Here is a 12,175-nt window from a genome sequence, read left to right as displayed (position 1 = left end):
TTCACCACTACCTGGATTGTGCTGGGGGAGCATTTACCCACAGTGGCCAGGAGGGGGCAGCATCATGCACCACAGGCATGAGCTGGGCCCAAGGACGGTGGGAGCAGGGGGCTCTGCAGAGCTGGGAGAGGTCAAGGCCAGACTCACCCCTCCCTCGTGCCCCCCACAGCTCTCTGGTCCCATACTAACCAGAAATGAACCCAAGGGATTCTTTCTCCAAATACCCTTGGGTCCTTCACTTGGGGCAGGGGACACAAAACATCTAGGCATGGACTTGGATGGAGAGACTGGAGTAGTGTATGCAGGGCCACCTCATCCATCCACATCTGAGGACTATTTTGCAAGACACACACTTTGTGCCCCTCATAGTGCAAACACTACCATCCGGTAGCACCTGGCTTCACCTGGTTGCAGGTTTTTAATCAGCTCCCCGTGTGGCCCTGGAAGTCCCTCCTCTGTTCCCAATGGAGTGACAGCACACCTAGAGGAATCAACCCTCTTGGGTGAGCCCCTTCCACAGTTACCGGCGGCATTAGGATGTTTCTTCTTTTTTTCTCGTCTTTTCCTTTTTCTGGGCAGGATTACGGCCGCTGCTGCCAGCCGTCCCCGGGGCCAGGTGCTACAGACCCGCAAGGCTAATTGGGTCAGAGCCTTACTGGGTTGCAAGCTGCCCGGACGTTGCCTTGGACAAGGGCATGCCACGCTGAGATCAAATTCTTCCCCGGAGACGGGGGCCTGTCTTTCCTGGTAAAACCTGTGCTTCTCCAATCGGATTGTCAGGGCTCTGCTGCTGAGCCTGAGGGGACAGGGAGGAGGAAATGACACAGGGCAGACCTGATGTGCCGACTCAGACGCTGCTCTCCAAGACCTACCCACCTCTCGGGGAAAGACTGCGGGCTTGGGGCGAGAAAGTCCTGGGTTTGAATTCTTGCTTCTCGTCCCACTGGCTTGGGTGACCTTGGGTGCGTCAGTTGGCCTGCCCGAGCCTGTGGCCCCTCCTGGGAGATGGGGCCGCGGGATAGGGCTGGGTGCAGATGAAGTGCGCAGAGGCAAGGTTATTGCCCAGGACGTACCTGGTGCCCAAACTGCCCTGATTCTCTCTGCTTCCCCGACGGCCACCCTGGGCCTGATAGTCCTCCTCCTCAGTGTTAAAGCGAGTACGGCACTGTCCTCTTGGCTCGTCCCATGAGCTTAAGCGGGTAAAGCAGCATGTGACCGGTCAGCCTGTGTTAATGCAGCCGCCACACTCTTTCTTCCCTTTTCTTCACTCCACTAGGAAATGTCAGCCAGTCTGGGGTGAGCGGGGTGGGGCCTGGGCTCCCCCTCCTTCCCCTGACAATCACCAGCAAACCCTTCCTCTGCCTGCTGGGCAGCCTCTGGTCCCAAGTCTCCTGGCTTTTGAGGTCCCAAGGCCTTGGGATCTGGCTTCAGTGGCTACCAGGGCGTGCCAGATAGGAAAGGGAATGTGTTTCCTGCGTCAGGAAGAACATTCGGTGAAACCAGGGAGTGGGATGGGGGTTGAGCTGGGTGTCCGGCCCTGTTCTAGGCGCTTGGGAGACATCGCTGGACAAAATGTCAGATGTCCCTCACTTGTGGTCTTATGGTGCAGTGGGAGAGAAACAGTCAATAAAAGGCAGAATACCCAGGAGATTCTGTAGCAGGCTAGCGGTGCCCAGCGTTGTGGGAAAAGGAAAAGTAGAGAAAGGTAAGGGGCAGGGGGTGGCTGTTGGGGAGGGGTTGCAATATCAAATGAAGCTGTTAGGGGAGAGTTTAAGAGAGCGTGGGAAGAGGAGAATGTGGAGAGTTTTCCTACAAAGAAGAGTAAAGACAAGGAGTTTTAGCTTTCAGAGGAAGTGGGATCAGGGATTTTTTTCTTTAAAAATATTGTTTTTAAAACAATAAAAATTTTTTTTAGATGGGAGAAAGAATGGCTCGTTTTTATGCTGCTGGGAACGATCCAGTGGCCGTCACAAAAGCGATACGACTCAGGAGAGAGAGGCTTGTTGCTGGCATGAGAACCACAGTGGGGCGGGAAGGGAGGGATCTGACGCTCAGAGGAAGGTCCCGCTCAGGGCGGGCCTGGACAGTCCATCTGCGGAGAAGGCGCAGAGGCAGAGGTTATGGGTGCCGCTGGTCAGGCCAGAAGGATGGCTGAGCGGCCCGTCTAGCACACCCCTCCAGTATCTGTCTAGCACACCCCTCCAGTATCTCCGCCGTCATTGTCTTCGCACTCTCTTACAACTCTGCAAGTTCTCGAAAACTGATAATGATGCAAATGATTCTTGTCCATCAAAATGCAAATGAAGCGCATCTACTGGAAAGCGATTTATTACCACCCCACAAACAGGCCAGTTTTGCATCTATTTGCAAATTCATGTCAGCGTTCTTTATTGTTGCTCTTTCAATTCTCTTTTAAACCATTCGTAACATCTTACTGGTTCCCTCATTAATTAATGAGTTAAAAAAGATCTTCGACACATGTTCATTTTATGTTTGTATGAAAGTCGTTATTTTACCTTTTAAAAAAATCTTTCACAAGATGCTGATGGACAGTAGATGTCTTTGCATGTTCTCTTTTGATGCATTAAATTTTCTCACGATCCTGGAGCTCTGAGCAAAAGCAGACCCCTCTTCTGAAAAATGGGAGTAGAAGAAGCCTGTCTGGGCCGCTGTGCAGATTAGAGCTCTTAAGGTCCAAGTCCTGGGACCGTGCAGGGCACAGTGTTGTGAGCAGAACGCTAGTTCTTTCCAATCTGCCCCCAACTCGTGTGCTTTCCCAGGCCCACAGAGGCCAAGCTCCCTCCTTTGCTGACCCAGGACCTGCCCCTCAGCCTGTGAGGGGCCCTACTCCAGGGAAGGACCCCAGAGGCTCCGCCCTCGCTGTGAGCCCCGCCCCAACCCCGAGGGAGAGGGGTCCCAACCCCTGGCTGTAACTGCAGCATCAGCAGAGGAGCGTGAGCTGCACCTTCCCCTTGGAGGCCGGGGCCAAACTCTGCCCCTCACCTTCCTCTGGGGCTCCTGGTGTGACCCTTCTGTCACTTAGAAAAATGCCTCACTGTTCTAGAATCTGATTCTATTTGGCCTTGTACAGATTCCTCAGAAATACTGCCCCTGCTTCTGGATGAATACATGTATTTACTTGTGGCCTCCTTCTCCAGTACTCAAAACTCGACTCAATCTTTCAGGCTTGGACCAAGTGCCGCCTCCGTGCTGAATTGCTCGCAGATTGAATTGACTGCTCTCTCCTCTGTAGCTCAAATCCCCTTCCCATCCTGGCTGCATTTAGAGGTTCAGGTTGTTTCCCCTATTAGGCTTATTCACTCACTCATGCATTCGTTCATTCATCCATCCGTTGGCCGAGGCTTATTGAGCATCTGCAATGCACAGGCCCTGTCCTTGGCGCGGCGGAAACGCATCAAGTCCCTACCTTCAGGTGCCTGTGTCCTCGGGCAGTTCACATTCCCAGCACCCAGCACAGCACCTGCGTGCCAGGTAGCAGGTGTTCGGTAATTAAATAGATGCCGTGAGCCCATCTGCCCGCCCCTCCTGCACTTGGCACCTCCTGTTTGCTCAGGTTTTAGCTGCGACTCTGCTACACTGTAAGTCACATTATTTCATTCTGTGACCCTCTGTACAGTCTTCCTCCCTCAGTGGGAGAGCTGTGGCTGTGGGGGGTGTGGAAGCTGTTATCAAACTTGGAGTCTCTCCGCTGCTCTGGCCTGGCCCCCGCCTGCCTGGTCCCCACGCTGGCTGGGCGCCCCGGGCAAGCCCTTGCCCTTCCCTTTCCCGCCCCAGCCTTCTCCTCCATGACCTCTGAGGAGATGAGGGGAGTGGGCTTGCTTGAGCCTGTCCAGGTGGCGTGGCTGCCATTGTTGCCGCCAAGGCCCTGCCCCGCAGGCACCCTGCCCTGGTTTCGGGCTCCCACTTCTTGAGTCAGCCCTGCAGAAGTGGTGTGTGCCAGACAGGGCTAACCCAGGCAGATGCTCCGTGTGCTCTGCCCTTTGGACGACATTGAATCCCCGGGGGCCCGGACGCTCCACAGTGAGCCTGCCTTCAGGAGAAGAGGTGGGGAGGCTGTGGACACAGGTGCCCATGGAGGTGAGCAGGTCACGGGTGTCACAGGGCAGAGGGCACGACTTCCTGTCCCCACTTTCGAGGATGATGGGTGCCAGGTGTGGGATGGGTGCTGGTTTCTGGTCCCCGGTGTCCCTCCCCTCACCCTCTCCAATCAGGCTTGGAGGTCCCTCAGGGAATCATTCCCGATCTTGCCCCACTGCACTACCTGAGTGGGACGGTAGATCCGGACCTGCCCACCTCGGGGAAGCAGCAGGGACGTGCAGCCTCCCACCCTGCCCCCACTCAACCAGCCACACACTTTCCTGGGGCTTTGCATGTGGGATGGAATGAGGCAAGGTTCAGAAAATGCCGGGTGTGCTCACGAATCCAGGAGATGGGTTCATTTCTGCTGCTCAGAGGCCTGACCCCTCCCGATTCCTCCTTCTCCAGACTTTCGGCCATTTAGTGTGTTTTCCCATGTCTGCGGGCCATGTGTCCTGGTGCCTCTGGCTGGAGGCAGTGGTCACTGGGTCACAGAGAGCATCCATTCAGAGCATCTCGATGTGATCTGCTCAGGAGAGACGCCCTGCTCTGTGTTGGCCAGCAACCCTGGCCAAGCCCAGGCTTGTCCTTCCAGGGTCTTCAGCGGGGATGGACACAGGGAGCCTTCCTGAGGAGCCACCTGCCACCCCGAAACTCCCATTCTCACTGTGCTGGCCGTCTTGTCGTGCCTGCTGGTCACCATTTGGTGAGAGTCCACTGTGCGGAAGGCCCTGCACGTGAGCAGGTGCTGATGCCCATTTAATAGGGAGCAGCCTGAGGTTTACCGCCGTCAGGGAGGCCATGGTTTGCCTAAGGTCACAAAGGGGATGGGCCTTAGGTCTCCAAAGAGTGGGTGCAGCCACCAGTCTGAGGAGGAGCGTGGGGATGGAGACAGGCACAGAGAGCAGTTCTGTTCCTCCCTTCTCCCCCCTGAGGCCAGGGGAAGGTTATCATAGGCTCAAGGATGCTCTGGATTTACTGGTAAAGTGGCCAGTCTCCTGGGGCTGCCATAACAAATTACCACAACCTGCGCGGCTTAGAACAACAGAAATGTATTCTCTCACAGTTCTGGAGACCAGAAGTCCAAAATCAGGGTGTCAGCAGGACCATGCTTCTTCCACAGGCTCTAGGGCAGGATCCTTCCTGTCTCTTCTAGCTCTGGTGGCTCCCAGCGATCCGTCGTGACCCTTGGCTTGTGGACGCATCACTACAATCTCTGTTTCTCTCCCTGCACGACCATCTCCTCTGTATGTCTCTCTTCTTCTTTTAAAGACACCAGGCATGTTGGATTTAGGGCCCACTCTAATTCAGTATGACCTCATCTTAATTATAACTGCAAAGATCCCGTTTCCAAATAAGGTCACATTCTGAGGTTCTGGGTGGACATGGATTTAGCGGGGACACTATTCAACCACCACACAGCCCTTCTGGGCAGAAATCCGGCATCACCCACATTTCCAGAGCTCTGCCGTGAGTGTGCAGGGAAGAGACGAGGACCAGCCTGGTTGGTCCCCTCCCATCATAGCCACCTGCCCAACCTGCAGTCATGACCCTCCTTCAGCCCTGCCTGGGGACCCTGAGGCTCAGTGGCACGTGTCACGCCCGAGGCCCTGGGGCCCAGCTGTGGCAAGGCGGAGAGTCCTGCTCAGGCCTCTGGTTCCAACCCGAGTCTCAGAGAGTGATGGGCTTCCTCCACAGCGCGCGCCCTCCTCAGTGATCCTCGGCTGCGCAGAGTGTGGGTGAGCAAGCCCGCAGGGCCCAGGGGGCCCAATGTGGCATTTCATAAGCAGAATGTGACATTCGTACAGCTCTGCAGCCTCTGGGGGCAGAAAGCTCAGGTTTCTGACATATAAATTACTATATTGTTACAAATATAGGTTGTAAACACAAGTCAGCCCCAAATCACAAATCCATTTTTATTAAAAAATACAGCTTTCGTGTTGTGAGTCTATTTTTATTAAATGAGTAATAGGACCAAAACATCTGAGGGAGAAAAAGAAAAGGTAACTCTTGGCCAATCAACGAGGACCCATGAGTGAGAATGAAATCAGCCATTCACATATTCTATGTTAATTACACTCTGTGGCCATGACTCGGCCCTCGGAGAAGTAAGCGATACACTGGTTCTTCGTCAGGCTGCTCAGAGTGCCCTCCCGCTGGAAAGAGTTTGGGCAAGTTGGGCCTTGTCTCCTTATGCTAATCGCTGTGAGCGTCTCTGCCCTGCAGTGCCCAGAAGGAACCCAGCCTGTGGCACAGAGGTCTTCTGTTATGAACAGACGGAGCTCCTGTGAGCATCTGACAAAAGGTACAGCGCCCGGCCCTGGGGTGGCTGGGGAGCCTGGGGGCCCGGGCTGCAAGTGCACGGTGGGGCTCGAGAAGTGTTAGCTTAAAGCTCGGTGTGGACTCTGCCCTGTGCTTCCCAGCTCAGCCTCTCTGAACTTCAGTCTCCTCCTCAGTACCGTGGGAATGATGCCAGCACCCTCCTCAAGGGCTGCTGTGGGATTAAATGTCTCTGTCCACACAAAGGGCCGGCATGCGCAGTGAGTGCTCCATGAACGCCAGCCACTGTTATCCACGCTCAGTTTGATGAGCGCACGAACAAGTTTGAAATGATCAGAGGTAGGGGGTGGGCCCTTTCCGTCTCAGAATCACCCCCTGCAAGGGGCACCTTCCCCCTTCGCAAACTCTGGGGAAGCAGGTTATCAAATGTGAACCCAGAAGGCTCTGTCTGCTCTTTGCATTCAACCCCCAGAGCAGAACAACCATGATTACAATTCTTACTTTTGTCTGCTCTTTAAGGTAAACAACCAATTCACACCTGAGAACTTACAGATTGGTAGGATATAAATACATCAATTTGTCTTAAGCTGTTGGAGAGAAAAATGACATTTTTAGCACTGAGAAGGGCTGAATCACGGTCTGGAGGAATGCGATTGGATCCACTGCTTTGAGGGGTCAAGCGTAATTTTAGAGCAGAATTGGTATGATTCGTGATAGAGCTGTCATACTTATCAAAAACAAAAAAATCAGTTTTAAGCAAAGATTATGGCTCTTTTTACTTAAGGGTTTTCCAAAATGTTTAAGATGCGCTTTTGGAGGGAGGAGTTTTGAGTCGTGAAGAATCTGAAATCGCCCCTCCCCACCGAGCACGTCTTAGTTCCAAACGCCTAAGTCATGGTTGTGTGTCGGGACGACGCTGCGTGATGGCCGAGGCCGGGCTAAGCTGCGCTTCCCATCTCGTGCAACAGAGTCAATATCCTCCAAGTTCCAGTAAATTCCTTCCATTATCCTGCCATTTCACGTAAGGGGGTGGATTGGAAAAACTCCAGTCAGGACAAATGGACTTACAGGAGGTACTGAGGGACCACCCACGGAATAGCTGGAGGACTTTGAAGCACATGCACCGTGCACACTACTATGCAGGAGGACTGGAACTCACAAGCGCTTAGCTTTGGTTTCCTCGCCCGTCAAGCAAGGATCGTGGGGACCTGGCCGCCTCCCTGACAGACTCCTGGGGGCAAACTGAGGAGAAGGCACTGCGAAAACGTTAAGGTCGCCAGTCCCGCTGCGGGGGGTACTTCTCCGCTCTCCCCTCCCCCCACCGCCATGTCTCTCTCGTCTGCTTTCCCATGAGAGAGATTGATTTCAGAGTCCGAGGTCACATCTATCGACAAAGGCTGTTTTGAAAGAAAAACCAGCTGAATTCAGGCCAGGTGCCTCTTTCTTGGCTTGTTTTTGGGGAAGAAAATTTTAGAATCAATAACCAGAGGTTTGAATTAGTGTGACTTTATTTTTCAAAATAACCAATAGCAGGATTGAAGCATCCCTCCCATTCCCGCAGACAAGCCCTGACTCTTCCAGCTCCAGTCCCCCCACCGCCCTCCTTCTCTTCTCCCGGCCTCCAGCTCCTGGGGCCTTTGTGGGGGACGCCGCACCCCGAGACCATTTGCTGTTGAAGAAAGACCATGCATACACCTAGACTCAGCTGTATCTACATCACAGGTTAGCCAGGAGCACGTTACTTCTGGATGATCTTCAAAATATTCCACTCAGATTTGTGGATTTAGTTTCTTTCCTGCAGTGTTACCTGTTGGTAAGGACGTATTTTGCCAAAGTAATTTGTTCTACTCTGGCCCAAGCGAGATGCAGCGAGGAAAGACATGAAAATCTTCAATTTGAGAAAGAAAAGGGCATAAATTCCAAAACATGGCACCGCCAGTGTAGGAAGGTCCCAGGGGAAGGCCGGGAAATAATTCCATATAGTTTTAATAGCTCAAGACACAAGGCAGCAGAATGAAATGCAAGCCGGGGACCGACTCTTTTCTTGATTGTATAAAACGTGGGGAAATCGCTGTCTCAACTCCGGCAGCAACTCGGGTCTTTGGGCGGAATGTAGATGGTGCGGAATTTCGAGGCACACGTGAGTCCTTCCGATCTCATCAGGAGAGATGGAGCCATTTGCAGGACCTGCTGGAGAGTATGATTAGCTTGTAGCTGCAGGACCCGGGTCAGAGGAGATACGATCACGGAGCAGAACGTTTCAACTTGCCAGTGAGACACACAGCTTCGTCAGGATCGGGCCCCATCCATCAGTGTTAAGAAAGACTGTTTTCTCTTCCTTTCTCTTGTGTGGTCAAGCAATGCTGCTGACCGTTGGCTTCGTGTCCTTGGCAGTCATGCCAAGTCATACCTGCCTGCCTTTTAGAAAAAATATAACCACAGCCTTTCTGTGCTTGTGGTTTTATTCGGGGAACCCACGCAATGGTGCGTTTGTAACTGGGTGGCTTCTTTTCCTAAAGTGAAAAGGAGCCCAGGGCCATCGGCCATGCCAGGGTCAGAACTGAGGTGCATTGGGGGAAGGTCCCCTGCCGAGTGAGGGGGAAGCCAGTATCCCTCAATGACAGTGGCTTGGCAGGGGTCTCGTGATGGTTCCAACCCTCCGCCATGAGGCACCAGTCTCCTCGCTCACAAATAACCTGTCTCTCCGGGGACAGGCTCACCAGAAGGGACCCAGTTGGCATCAGAGCTGCTTGGTGTCGGCTCCTCCCAAGCAGGGCCAGTCACCCACTCTGGTCAGACGCGGATATGGGACGGGCACTGAGCTTTGCGGGAGTGCGGTTCTTGATGAAATAGCTCTGAGCACACGGGCATCTGGATCAAACATCTGCCACGTTTGGGGTGGGGGCTGCTCCTCCAGGGCCTCTGAGACGATGTGCAGATGCCTCAGCTTGATGGCCAGCATCCTCGGCAATCTGGAGGCGCCTACCGTGCGGCCTCATCCCAGCAGCACCTCCCACCCAGCCTCTACCTCTGCTACTACGGACAAGTCCCCATCCTGGTTCATACGCTGTATCGTCCTGTCTCAGTGCCTTTGCACATGCTGTTCCATCTGCTCTGATGCCCTTTCTTGCCATCTCTGTCAAAATCCTGTCCATTCGTCAAGGCCTACCTCATATGCCATCTCCAGGGTCTGCCAGTCGCTCCCCTCCCTGTCTTCACCAGCTCTGCATACCTCCTATTGTAGTATGCTTCGAATCCCACCTATGTGTGCATGTCTCCCTCCAGCGCTGTTTAAGATTCTCAAGAGCAGGAACCTGCAAAGCCCCGTACCTTACACATAGTAGGTGCCAATTAATCTTAGTTAAGAGCATGGCCTTTGCAGTCACACCTACTTATGTTCAAACCCTAGTTCTGCCTCTTCACAGCTGTGTGATCTTGGGGAAGTTACTTAACCTCTCTGGGCTCAGTTTCCTAAAGATAATTTTTTTAGTGCTTACAACATGTAAGGCTCAGCGCCAAATGCTTTGCATACATTATCTTGTTTATATAATGTAATTCCTCCTTGTATGATGGGGACACTCACAGTACATCTTTACCTGGGTTTTGGTGGAGTGATCATGAGATGATGCTCAGAAGCCGCCCATGGTTTTGGGCAATTTACGGTCCAGATGGGTGGATAAGACCTCTCAGGACAATAGGTGAGTAACTTGCTGAGTACTGTGAGTTGTTCTAGAGAATCATCTAGAACCTGAGGGGGGTGTGGAAACCCCTGAATTTGTAGCCAGTCGGTCAGAAGTGAAAGTGGCCGGGGGACCCCTGAAGTGTGGCTGATGTTTGAAATGAGGGCAGTGCTGGGGAGCCCTTACCTTGTGGGGTCTGTGTTCTCCCCAGGTGGTTAGTGCCAGAGCGGAACTGCAGCACACCCGGTGGGTTTCCCCTTTCCAGCCAACAGGGACAATATTCCCACACACGTTCCTAAAAGGAACCAGGAGGTCCTGGATCCTTCTCTCTGCCATTGGAGGCTGGTGTGGCCAGAGGGTTTTCTTTGGCACAACTCACCCCCACGCTGGGGACAGGCAGGCTTTAGCAGGAACCCCTGCTAAGAAAAGACCAATACCCACTCCTTCTTACGTCCTCAACCAGAAGGGCCCCAGAGCCACCAACCGCCCAGAAACCAAAGGCAGACATGAACGCGGACTCAGCTCCACAGTCACCTTTCCCGAATGGCAGAGGAGCCCCGAGGGAGCATGTCTCCTGGGGTCTCCGTCAGGACTTGGGGTGACAGTGTGGACACAGGCTGAGGTAAGTAAGCTCCCACCTTCATTCACTTGCATCCAGAGTCCTCACACTCCCCCCTGCCGGGTGGAGCTCCTGGCAGGGATGTGTTTGTAGAGTCCCTGTTTGACCGGGTGACTCACCTTGGCAGCTGCGAGATCTCGGATCTAACGGAGATTTGAGGCTTAATCAGCCGCGGCACCAACAAACGCCTGCTCTTTTTACTTGGCTAAGAAAATATGACGTCCAGACGTGGCTTGTCTACATGACATTTAAAACACATCTGCCCACATGGGGCGTCCACACGTGCCAGGTTTCCTATAGGAGTGTCATCCTCCAAAAAAAAAAAGGCATAGGGAGAAGGCGCAGACCTGGCTCCGGCCACACGCTCAGCTCACGTGAAGTGAAATTCCTTCCATCCGTAGGGCCCAGAGAGGTGGCAAGCAGAAAGGAGAGAGTGAAGTTGTGCAAATGGACCTGAAGGGCTGCATGCACATTTCTGGAGAGTTCTGTACCCTGAGGGCTTGCACACACTCGGAAAGGGAAATGCATGCTTGAAGTAAGGGCTTGAAATCCTTTCAAACGTCTTAATGTTGCCCGTTGGCTGAACTAAAGCCTGCACCCCATGTGGCTGGCTCCTGCTTCCTGTCTCTCCTCTTTATTTTCTTTAGGAGGCATCACGAAGTCTGTTTCCCCGATTATCATCCCAGAATGGAAGCCCTGGGTAGGCAGGATCTGGTTGGTCTTTTCTCTGTCGCACCTCTGGACCCGGCATATTGCCAGCACACAGTAGGAGCTTAATGAATGTTTGCTTAATGTACAAGGAAATCTTACTGGCCTCCCTGCCTCTGGCATCGCCCCTTTCATTTGCCTACTGAGCTCATCCCATGAGTCACTGCTCAAGTAACAGGTAACAGGAGAGGCTATTTACTTCCAGCTCCCAGACCTAGCTGTGCCCGCAGGAACCCCCACCCTGGTTATATAGGATGACTCCCTCTTCCCTCCCCCACCCAGGCCCTTGAACGCCCTCCTTAGTGCAGGTCTTCGGGACGCCCTCCACCCAACATGCCTAGACCCTCTCCTTGCCTCGAAATCTTCCTTCTTCGTGCATTTCCTTTTCAGCTCAGCCCCCACGGTGCCACGCACAAAAAGGGGCTCAGTAATATTGAACAGAAACGTCAGCCACCCGTGTGCACCTAGCTGGGCCTCACACCATGCCAGGCCTTCTCTTCTAAAGACTCACCGTGTACCTAATGCGCCATCAGAAGTTCTTTTGTTATTACTTGAATGGAGCTGCAGCCACTTGAAAAAAAAAACATCTGTTTTTCATCTAGTGGAAAAAACAATCCAATAACAGGGAACTCAGCCATTTGCACATCCGGATCATTTTACCACAAATGGCTTAAACGCCCAGACACGCCACTGTTCGCCTTCTAGACGGTCTTGGTGCCGGAGCCAAACGCAATTCCAGGTGGCGGGGACAGAGCTCTCTGTGGCTTCCTGGAAGTGTGGTCATTGATGA

Source organism: Diceros bicornis, chromosome 26 (assembly GCF_020826845.1).
Source record: "Diceros bicornis minor isolate mBicDic1 chromosome 26, mDicBic1.mat.cur, whole genome shotgun sequence".
In the NCBI taxonomy this organism is placed as follows: Eukaryota; Metazoa; Chordata; class Mammalia; order Perissodactyla; family Rhinocerotidae; genus Diceros; species Diceros bicornis.
Note: the sequence above shows the minus strand (reverse complement) of the source record.